At 31.3% G+C, this 12845-nt stretch overlaps 1 long non-coding RNA gene across 1 annotated transcript; it reads right to left on the bottom strand.

Annotated features, from left to right (window-relative positions):
* Positions 1 to 712: 712 nt before the first annotated feature.
* Positions 713 to 3978, bottom strand: LOC143254188 (uncharacterized). The gene is made up of 2 exons (XR_013030079.1): positions 3734 to 3978; positions 713 to 1478 (listed from the first exon to the last, which is right to left on the bottom strand). It is a non-coding gene; the product is annotated as an uncharacterized LOC143254188 (long non-coding RNA).
* Between the last annotated feature and the right edge of the window lie 8867 nt (positions 3979 to 12845).

Raw genomic sequence — 12845 nt, 5'->3', positions numbered from 1 at the left:
GTATATATTATTTACAGAAACACTCTACTTTGGTATATATTATTTACAGAAACACTCTACTTTAGTATATATTTATTTACAGAAACACTCTACTTTAGTATATATTATTTACAGAAACACTTTTGTTTAGTTTGTATTATTTACAGAAACACTTTTGTTTAGCTTGTATTATTTACAGAAACACTTTTGTTTAGCTTGTATTATTTACAGAAACACTTTTGTTTAGTTTGTATTATTTACAGAAACACTATTGTTTAGCTTGTATTATTTACAGAAACACTCTACTTTAGTACATATTATTTACAGAAACACTTTTGTTTAGCTTGTATTATTTACACAAACATTGTATATTTTATACAATTTACCAAAACATACTTGTGTAGTTCATATTGTTTACAGGAACTCCCTTGTATTGTTTATATTATATTCAGAAACATATTTTATTCTTTATGCTATTCACAGAAACTTATTCGTATGGTTTCTACTATTTACTGAAACATATTTCTATAGCCTTTGCTTTTCTACAGCCCATGGAATTGGTAATTCGTTTGACTATTGATTTCTTTTCTCAATATCTTTGTGATATAACATTAACGCCCAGGTTTTTCTGAGTCAGACTGAATATATATTCTAAAAAAACTACCCACCACTTCGCATGTCATTCTGTATTGAACCGTGTTACTGGTACAAAAGAAACACACAGACAAGCAAATTCTCTAAAGATGTTTTTAAGTATAAATTACACTTTATTTTCTATTCTGAAAAATCGAACTTAATTTCAATTCACAGTTTTTTATTTTATTTCACAGTTCAGGTTACAAAGCTACTCAGTGGGCTGTCTGTGCCTGCCCACAATGAATATAAAAACCTAGTTTCCATTGGTGTGAATCTGCAGACATCCTGCTGTGCCACTTGAGTATAATATTTAGTCAATCAATAAGTTTCTATCTAACAATTAGAAAATGTTTAATCATTTTACCTTCTTTCAATTTTTTATTCCTGAATTGGATAGTAAAATTGTTATCATTCTTACAAGAAAAGTGAAATTTTGCAATATTATTAAGAGTTTAAAATACTTAATAATTTATTATCACCTGAATTAGCTGTAACCCTTTATCCTCTGCCATTATGATTTGCTGCATTCAAACTTCGACCGTCATTCATTATTAGTTCACTATCCAATACTCTTTCGTATCCCAAACTGCTGTTGCAGCTTCCATCACCTTTCAGGCCAATGTTAATGTCTAAGCTTTTGGTTGTTTCTCTTTCTAACCCTTTCTTATTGTCTCCTTTATTTTCTTACTTCTATAAAAATTTGAATCACCGTTACTCCCATGTCTGTCATTACCGCTCCTATCTCCCCCTTTGTTTCCATGATCACCGAAACCATCGTGGAAATTCTGGTTTCTTTAGTTATTTTCTTTCATAATGCAGCTTCCTATAATGACGTCCATACCAAACAAAAGCAAAACAAAAACCTGTAATAAAATTATATATCAAAAGTTAATTTTCTTACGAAATTATGACCATTAAAACAAATATGTTATTTGATCTATCGTATAACTTTCTCCCCTTAAAGCTGACAGCATACGGAGACGTATCAGTACACACGTGAATAAAACAGTGATGATTATACAACAATAATGATTCTATAAAACATGTTGAGAAAGCTTCCGCTGTACGTTTAGCGTTTTGACTGTAATTAATTGACTCTGTTAAGGTTACTAAATAGGTTATGGAAAGTAAGGACACTGTATTTATAAGTGGAACAAGGAAGAAACTGTGACAGCTTGACACCACCACATGATGCAATACGCTTGCCTCATCAAAAAGTGTAAACGATTTCTGAGGCATTTGTGAATAAAGTATTGGCTATACACGGTGTACTTCAGTACTTACTGACAGATAGAAATAGTCACTTCATTTACAAGTTAATGTATTACATTTTTCAGTTCTTAGGTGCCCAAAAAACAGAAACATTGCCTTACATCCAGCTGCTACACTGTTAGCAGAAAAAATCAACGGTAATTTGCTGGATATGATCTCTCAAACATGTGAGAAAGATAAGAAAACTTGGCAAGAGCTGGTTCATTTATCAGAAGACTGTCATTTATCAGAAAACTGCTGATAATGTTAAAATACAAACAGTTGTTACTTGACAATTAGTTAAAGAAATTGAAGGAAAGAAGCCCCATCAGTACGAAGAAATGACAGATGAAAACCAGAAGACTGACAAAAAAAAAATATTTAAAATCGAATCTGATGATTCGACTGAACCAGATTTATATTATGCATACTTTATCTTTGTTAGTTTGAGGAGGTTCATATTTTAAGACAAATATAAATTATTTGATTACTGTTGTAATCGGTTTCAATATGCGTTATACTTTTATCTGTATATATATAGATAGAGATACTTTTACTGTATATCAGTTTAATTTTGATTAAATATTTTTATAACAAACGTCTATAAATACCAGTGAAATCCTGTGTAACAAATAATATATCACAAACACTATTCCATTTATTTAAAGTAGGAGTTAAAATGTTCCATTTTTATCCCTTTAATAAAATTGAAGATTACTTGTGCTGCATAAAATAAACAGTCCTCTCTCTTCTCCCAACGGCTTATTGATTACTTTAGTGACTTAAATCGCTAATATCTGGGGTACTTTCTATGCGATAAATAAAGTTCACATAGCCTTGTAGCTTTCCATTAAATAAACAAATTGACCTAAGTTCTATATGTTTCTCTCATTTCAATCCCAATAGGTTTCTTAAGGTGTATAAATTTTAAGCTCTTAGACATTATTAACCATCAGAAAGCAGCAAATTTTTTTTAAATATTCAACAATTTTGGAAAATCAGAGTTTACACAGCAGTTTCTTCCAAAAAATAACAAACCAGTGACGAATAGTTACTAAAAGACCAGACCAGGTATTCTCAAATCATGTATTATAATATTCACATTAATAAATAAAACATTACTCAAGTCACGAATTTTGAAACTCTTGGGCCACACTTTCACCAAACATAGGGCAAACATGTTTTATATAACAAGGATTTGAACCAGCAATCCTCAGATACACGACTTGAGTGACAGGTATGATTTTTTATTGAAGAAAGTGATTTTATATTATCAGGAGATACGTGGATAATTTTCGATTATATATCGTTTCCACAGTATGTTCGATTAATAGTTGTATCACGAGAAAAACTAATATCACTCGGAATATTTTTGTCGTAAGTTGTCGTGTTAAGTTTGATGACAGAGGTTGGGAAAATATGACGTAATTTCACGTAACAAATCAGGAAAAATCTACCTAATGTTTAGTATGGGAAGGATTGATTAAGAATAATAGTACTTTAGTTAGGCGATATCTTGTTAAGATTTGTTTTTTATAATTAAAGGATCAAGTCTGTTATGAACGCCCCTCGGAAGTACAGTGGTAAATCTACAGATTTCCAAGCTTAACTCAGGGGTTCGATTCCTTTCAGTGGGCTCGGCTGATAGCCCGATGTGGCATTGCTACAAGAAAAACACTCAAACAAACATATACTCTTATGAACAGTAATTAAATTGCATCTAATTATCTCATATTAGTGTGCGTAGAAAAGTGCCTCTTCTCACACTGAAATTATACCATGTAACAAATACAACTACTTGTCTTCGGTGAGTTGTGTTACAGTTTAACCGATAATTAACTTATTGAATAAACTGTAGAACACTTACCACCGTTCTCATCTTCATTAGACTGCGATACGGTAAAAGACGTTGATATCAGCTGTTAGTTCGTTGGTTATGTTAAAAGCATTCTCCAACTTTTCGTATTTACGTAATGTACTGATATGACGCAATCATACTGAAGGCCACAGATATGTAAGCAGGTCTGAAAAGAACCACGCCTTCAGCAATACATATAATGTTCGTACAGTGTGGTTGTGGTACTCTTATGATAAACTCTTCTATTTGTTGAAAATGTTCGAGGAACTATACATAAAATGCAAAGGTTGAGAAATTAATAGAACAAACACTGATGTTTCATGTGAAGTACAAATTTATGTTATAATGTTTATCAGTTTTCTTTTTATTCACTTTTTTATTGTGATTATTCTACATTATTAGCTTGATATCTACTTTAGAAATAACCTAGATCTTATCGGATATTATCGATATTAATAAGTATAAATCTTATTCTCAATTAGCTCTATTAATCACTTGATTAGTTAAGATCAGAAGTTACTGAATATAACTCGACAGTAAAATGTCATACTGTTTTCCTATATCACAATAAAACTGTAAAAATGCAGGAAATATGGAAATGTTAACGTAAAGTAAAGCCAAACAATTCGTTCCTCCATACTGTTTCAAATAACTATTAAAAATGAAACGACGAAAATAGATCAATAAAATATTTCATGTTGCGACTGGAATTGACAAAAATTCATTTTGATAAAAGCAAGTTTCCGGTCGAAAAGTTTCTTGAATATAGCGCCATCTAGTTTTACTCAAATAGTAAATGCCTGTCGAGTGATGAGATTTTAATTTAAAATTATGATAAAATCACATCTGGTAATGGTTTCGGACAGTAGAGGTAGTAAAGCATCAATTGTGAACTTTATTAGGTTGATAGCTACTGCTTCATTTGGTAAAATAAAAATAGGTCGTTAGATGTCATGATATCTAATAAATAAGCTATATTATGAAAGAAAGATTTTATTGTAGCCAATCTTACTTCATATCCCATAAACTTACTTTGAGAATTGGCTAATTACGTTTTAAAACTGATCTTTTAATGTCACGTGATAGTGTGACCCAATAATATCATTGCATAAGGAGTTTTTAATACTGTTCCTAAGATCTTTTGCAATATTATCTAGGCCTAATAACTTATATTCCATACAAGTTATTTTGGTTTTATAAATAGATTTTCCATAATTTAGATAAACAGAGCTCAAAATTAATATTCATTTTTTTCTAAAACATAAAAATTGTTTACAAATCAGGAAGAGAACAAACTCTTACTTAGTTCAATTTATTATTTCGTTTACCAGGATGAACATTTTTTATCATTATGTTTCTGAAGAAAGATATAAACAAACTGGTACGTGTTAAAAGATTAAAGAAACTGAAGGAAAGGAAACCCTATCAGAACGAATATATGACTGATGAAAACTGGATGATTGACAAAAAAAATATTGAGGTTGAATCTGATTCCTCGAATAAACTAGATTTATCTTATGACGATGAAGAGATAAATAAAGCCGAGATAGAAAATTAAAAGTTAGAGAACGTTAATGCCGTATATTAGGTGATGAAATAGTTGACATAGATTACCCGACGTAAAGCCTGTCTAGTTTCGTCAAAATCCATGTACCCAAGGACAGCATGTGAAGAACACCTACTACAATGTAAGCTGATACTGTTACCCATGATTATAACATTGCATGACGTGGTCATGTACCAACTGAACCAGAAGTGATCATTAATAGAGTTAATGTTAGCTCTAGAGACACAACTAATTGTGTACTACGAGCTTTTAACAATATGTTATGTTAAATGCATAGCTGTAATTAGAATTACGAAGAAAATATAGGATTTATATAGTAATTACTGTATAAGTTATATAAATATGAGTGTGTGATTATAAGACACTTGTCTTTATATGTTTTAGTAGTTGACGTATCTGCAGGTTTACTACAGTTATTATTATATAGATAAGTGTAAACATGGCGGTAAAGAATGTGAGTATTGAACCACTAGAAATTAGACGGGCATGATTTTTTATTGAAGAAGGAAATTTTATATAATCAGGAGATAAATGGATAATTGCTAAAAATATACCGTTTTCACAGTACGTTCGATTAATAGTTTGATTAGGAGAAGAACTAATATTGTTAGAGAAATCGTTTTACGTGAATTGTCATGTTGGTTTCGATGCATTGGTTCGGAAAATATGACGAAATTTCATGTAACAAATCTGGAACAGCAATCTTATGTTCAGTGACGATCTTGTATCAAATATTAATTAAAAACTATAATATCTAAGATAAACGATATCTTGTTAAGGTAGAACATTTCTTATTAGCTTTCTTTTCTTCCAATGCGTTTTGGTGTTTTAAGAGACTTAAAACGCTAGTAACCGGGTTTAGGTTATATATGGTGGACAAAGTACAAATAACCCTCTGTGTAGCTTTGCACTTAGAAAACACTTGAACTGAGACCTTTATGTTTCTCATTACATACTTAACATTTGTTAATATGTATAAATGTATAAATGATATCAAAAACGTTGATATCAGCTGTAATTTACTTGGTTATGTTAAAAGTATTCTAGAAGTTTACACATTTATATAGTTGAGTGATATGACGCAATCATACTTAAGGCCAAAACAAGCAAGTAACAAAATAGCTAATACACAAATTTCTACTTATTAGTTTTTAATTAATAACAAAAAACGTAACCAATGTTTGGATTTTTCCCAGATGCATTTGGAAACGAAGACAGATCAAAGCTACAAAATGTTAGAGAAAATGTTTTAATTTTCTAATTAATTCTGACGTACACTGAATGTTTGACATCATTCCAACTAATCAATATGGTGCTTTAACTTTTAATTAATTTATAATTATATTAAGAAGAAATTTCAGTTAGCCCTGAAATCTTATCATTTTATGAAAAGGAAGCGTTGATTATATTATGTGGAAACATTTGTTGATTGTAAAGTGAGAAACAATTTGTTACTGTTATTGAATTATGATTCAAAAATATTTTTCAAACCTCACAAAAATTGTCAAGGTTCAGTAAACATCAGTTAATTACAGGTTTAGGAGTTTTATTCTCTGAAACAACGTCTCGAAAAAAATTTTATTTTTCTCTTAATCCTTTAGTAAAACATTTCCAAATTTACAAAATATGCACCGAGAATTTCAATACTGAGTTCATCAGTACTTATGTAAGAAGATTGGAGAAAAGAGAAATACGGAACATACAAAGTAATTGCGTTTTGTAGGTAAGTTACTTTTCCCTCTAGCTTGTTTCCTCTTAATTACATCTTTTCGAAATGTATTTTTTTATTTGAAAAACTCTGTATAAAACGATGAGAAACACCGTATCCCTGAGTGTTTATTAATTAATAGTTAAATTACTTTCTATAGAAAGATAAATAAATATCTATATGTGTATAATATATATATATTAACAGTTTTGTGTAAAACTTTGGGTCTGGCTGTAACGTATTTTCTTCTTGACGAGTTGATCGATTCAGATCCAACCTGGAATGCTAATTTAGTGATCCGAAACCAAATTTATATCAAATTTTTCAAAACGTCAAAAAACTTAGAATTTTTTTATATATTTATTCCTATGTCGTAACTGCAAAAACTTTGGTAAATATTTAAATTTGAGCAAAGATCCCATCACAAAACCATTGTACAAATCAAAAAACGGAAATAAATATTTTAGCATTTTAACTTGTCTTCCATAATAACCAAAATATGAAATAATTGAATATGAAGGTACAGTGTGGAGAATAGATATATCATTGATTCTCTTTAAATTTTCCGACCTTTTTTGAACCATACCGTTCAACTACGATTTGTATTAGGTTTGAAATAAGTGATTGAGCCTGAACATTTTTGGATATTTCTTACTTATTGAAGTGAAATATAAAAGAGAAGTAGCAACATTATTATTAAATTAAATGTGTTGAATGCGCCAAATTCAGACAGTACAAATCTTCACCACATCTCTACAGCAGAGATGGCAACTTCGAGCAGCAACTGACTCCAATACTTCATCATTTCTGCCAAGTTTCTCGTTTAGAATGCTACATCTCACTTGTGATCGACTTCCCTTGTCTGTCTTACAATAGTTTTATTAAGAATGAATGCTTATGAAATTCTTCGCAGAGATTTTAATCATTTCCAGAAGACATGCTCGTGTTTTCTATATTTCAAGAGATAAACGAAGGAAGCGTAAAGCATTCTTAAACTGACCAGCAAAACTTTGAAGATAAGACATTTAACTTGAATTTTAAATGCTTCGAAAAGAAAGTCGATTATAGACTGAAAGTCCACTTCTACTTGTAGACTTTCACAGGGTCTGTCGGTCTTTCGTCAGGAGCAGAACATAGAATGTAATTTGACGTTCAAATTATTTTTAAAATTAGACATCTACTTAAATATATCTATAAAGGTTGTTTATTATTTTGTATGCACGAATACAACAATATTTATAGAAATACGAAAGTGTGCCGTTTAAGCAAATCATAGTAATAATATGTTAGCAGAGAACGATTTCTAAACATAATGAAGTCATTTATTCAAAGGGAACATACTACATGTTTCAACAGAACTTTAATGTATCTGAACAATTCAGACCAATGTTCTCTCGAAACATTTAATGTGCACTCTCAGAATAAATCACATCTTTATGCTTTGAAATATTTGTTTTCTCAATTGTTACTTATATTAGAAAAATGTGATTGCTTCGTAATAGAAATAAAAGATACAGCCGTAACAGTAATTTCTTCCACGTTCAACTTAATTTGTCCTTTCAGGACTTAACTAGTAACTGTTAAAGTATTACACTTCAAAGATAAAGTGATTTTCACAGAATCTTTTGTCTCTCATCGGTTAGTTCAATTCATGAGACTAGTATTGAACGAAAATCTTATTGGGTGATGACAAAGATAAGACTGAAAAGTTTCTTTTAAACACCTTTCTTTTCTAACCGTAATAGCATGAAATCAAAATTGACGGTCAATTTTCTCGCAACACTTCTAAAATTGATAATAATTTTAAAGAAAATATTCATTGATTAATTAGCCTGGTGGTGTTGTATGTTCAATATTGAGCATATAAATACAGCTTCCAGTTTGGCCTACAATTTTGATTTTATTCCTTTTAGTCACACATACAGTCCTTTTTTGGCCGCAAACCACTTTCACATTTAATGTTGCTTTGATACACATTAATAAATACCATGAAATAAGAAGTTTATAAGATAAAAACCATGTTGTTCAAAACAGAGCTTTTCAGATACGTTTTCTTCTCTAAACACTGTTAATGGCTTATTTATAGTAACGCCACGGAATTTAGACTGCTAGATTCTTGTCAATAATCCCATGAAATTGGCATAGCTCTATGAAGCATCACCATCTATGCTAAATAGTTAATATAACATCTCCTGATGCTAAACGTTCTTGATTATGATAATTTTCTAAAATATAGTAAAATTGTTCAGAAAAATTTACAATGAATAATCATTAACAACCGTCCACTCCTGTTTTGAAAACTTGACGATAAACAGCTAATCTTGTTTGCTTGGCCTGACAGATATTTTTGTATTTGCACGTTTTTTATCACATGGGTTTGTTGCTCTAAATTAGCTGTCATTAATCCTGATGATGAAAAACTATTAACGGTCCACTTTTATTCGTAGGTAAAGCTGTATATTAAATATGTAAGACCGATATCTTACGTGACGTTTTACGTAGGCATGTGCAAATAATTTCGTCAAGTTTAAGCGCTATAAGTGGATTAACTTCGCATATGTGGCTTATATTTACATCAGATTTGTTTCGTAAATACAGGTTAAAAAGATCCATGATTGTACCAGATTTCAACAAAAAATTCAACAAAATAAAGTTAAATATTTTTCCGACCAAATAAAGTTTCCACACTTTTGATGCGAAGAAGATAGAATAGAAAATTCAATCAAATTTTTCATGTTATATCTCAGGAATTTCTCAACAGATTGCCTTAGATTTTGGAATGGGAAGTAAGAGTCTAGTAAAGGGCATTCACAAAAGACATGTGACAGTGTGTGTTACAAGGGTCTTAAACACAGAAGAAATAAAATCGTTAAACAATTACTCCTGGTAACTCTCTCGTCGAAGTCACCTTGACGTCACGAGAGAACATGCGCATGCCAGTTATTCTGAGAACGATGTCGTCTGGAGGTTTGTGCTCCTGGTAGAATCGATGTTGATGGTAAGGTCGTGGGTGATGTTTCTGACAAACAACAGTCCAACCCTTAGACCCCAACGGCCAATCCAAAAGGAAGAAGGACCATACCTGTAATCCTCAACGACAGGAAAGGAGGACGTGAGCTGCAGCATTTCCTCAAGCTCCAATCGTTTTAGTTTTCTTCCCTTTGGACTCAACTAGTTGACTGTCAAGGACCGTGTGTCTGCTGGGGTGCAGTCATTTATACGTTACGTCAACTCACTCACAGGCGTCTCCCAAGTTTAACAAAGTTTCCAACATTTTGAAGCGAAGCGAGAGAAAATAAAACAACTCCAGCTGCTACTGAAACCTCTCCTTTCCCCTGAACTGACCCGCCTTTACTCCCAGAAAATCTGTGCAGCAAGGATTGGCTTCATTAGCTATCTCCGAACCCATGTATGATTTTAGAGAGCCATCATCCTCCATCTCGAAGGATCGCCACGACTCCTGTTAATAACTCTCTATATGTCCTACAGCAGGTTGTTTTGGCTGTAAAACAATAAAACGTGTATCTTAATCTACGTTTCTTATATAATAGTATAATATCTCTGAACTTTCTGTATTGGGATGAAATGTATCTGGACATTTTAATGAGAAAATAAGGACGGCTATCGAAGATAGCTCTCGTGTACGTTTGCGCGAAATTCAAAACAAACATCCTTATAAATTACAAGATTAAAGTGATTGAAACAACTCAAACATTTGTAACCGTTAACTTTCTATTTAGCTTTAAAGTAATAGAAAGCGATAATTGAAAACATGACACGCAATGAACATTATTAGTTAGACAAGTTCACTTTGATATATATTCAAGTTAAGTTCTGTAAATAAGAGTTATTTAAGCAGGAACAGTAAATAATGTATTCAATAATAACCTGAATAAATATAGCTAATGTTCAGTAGTCGGAAACAGACTCATAAAAATCAGAAAAATACATATCAAGAGTGTCTATATTCCCATACCAACTGATGCAAAATAGTGAATCCATACCAACTGGTGCAAAATAGTGTTACCCATAACCACAAAATAAAGGAACGAACAATATAAAAATAGAACATGTTAGAACTTTTGACCCACAAATTAATACGCTTAGAAATAAAATTAGAAGATACATTAAGTTATTATAATCACAATAACAGTACACCTTCAATACACAAATAAACTCAAAAACTGTTCCCAGATATTCATATTCTCATATAAAATAGGCTACAAGGTTAAACAAAACAACCATCACTTAGTTAAACAACACTCAAACACAATAATAATAAACTAGCATAAAAGAACAAACAGAAAGTACACGCCTTGAAAGAACAACTCCAAGAAATATTCAAAACAGCAGACGACCAAAACATTGACAGTCACTTCAAGATGAACTATATAGAAAACAGTCGGAAATTTGTCAAAAGAATTCAATATAATAGCACTCCAAAAATAAACCTGAGTAAAAACAGTGTTTAACATCATATAATAATTTTCTTGTCATGTTACGGCTTAGAAAGCGAACAGAATTCTCAACAAAAGCGATATGTAATGTTGTTTGTACTATCTGGCAAATTGCTGCAAACTTGAAATGATCCCCAAACACTTTCAGTTACATCCTAAATCGTGACACCTGGACAGGTAAATATAAAAATATGAAATGAATAGGTATAACACCTAAACTAAATGATGCTGATATTCAGTGTCTTTGTTTATACAGCTTTCGGGACAGAAGGAAGACTGCCACTGATCTCAAGCATGAGATAAACAAACATCTACCAAGTGACATAAAAGTGCTCAGATCTACAGTATAAAGAATACTCAAAGAGAATGAAATATTTGGTTGTGTAGCAACTTAAAACCCTTACTTTGATCTCCAAATATTGTCAAAAGAATAGTTGCAAAAAAGTGTAAAAACTGGACTATTAATGATTGTAAAATGGTGTGATGGACGTATGAATCCAAGTTGAAATATTTGGTTCAAAGCGAAAGTTGTGCGTCCAGAGGAATAAAAGAGAAATATACCGAAATCAGTGCACTTCACCTAATATGAATCATGGTGTAATGGTTTAAAGTGCTTCTCTATTGAGATAAAATAGATATTTGCAAAATAGATGTAATAATTGATTAACGCAACTGCCATCAGACACTGTTGATCCGTCTTGTTATACACAGTGGTTTGTGTATTAATGGTAAAGGATTCTACTGCCAAAAAGATAATGACCTGAAACATTCATCCATCCTATATATAAATTACTCAGCTAAGAAAGAAGTTACTGGAATCATTCAAGTGATGCAATACCCCCACAGAGCCTCGATCTTAAGCCAATTGAAGATATCTAGACTTTGAAACCTGAAAAACTTTACAAATCAAAACTTGCTTCCAAAGAACGTTTTGTATCTGAAACATATAGAGCAAAGTTCCAAAGGACATTAAACATGTTGCGATTGTAACCTAAAGGCTGTCTACAGTTGTTAAAATAAAAGTGGGACAGAAAACATATACTGTTTGCTGAAACCAAATACCACCACTGAGTTTTTATTATACTAAATATGAAGATTAATAAACTTTGAATGTATCACCTATGATTTAACATCCATTGTTTTTTTTTAATAGCTTGAAATCTAATTTTTGATTTCGTTCTAACACTTTTGCACACTACTGTGTGTATATTCATATATATATATACCAAATCAATAACGTGCACCTAGTAAACTACTTATAAAGGACAGTTTTCTTTAAAGTATCATCATTGTACTATTCATATAACATAGTTTAAATACAGCAGTGTTATAGATAGAAGTAAACCGTATTGTTACGCAATCTTTGGATATAATTTTTAGCTGTTTAGT

This window comes from Tachypleus tridentatus, chromosome 6, assembly GCF_004210375.1.
Source record: "Tachypleus tridentatus isolate NWPU-2018 chromosome 6, ASM421037v1, whole genome shotgun sequence".
In the NCBI taxonomy this organism is placed as follows: Eukaryota; Metazoa; Arthropoda; class Merostomata; order Xiphosura; family Limulidae; genus Tachypleus; species Tachypleus tridentatus.
The sequence above is the reverse complement of the archived record's forward strand: the minus strand, read 5'-3'. Positions and strand labels throughout refer to the sequence as shown.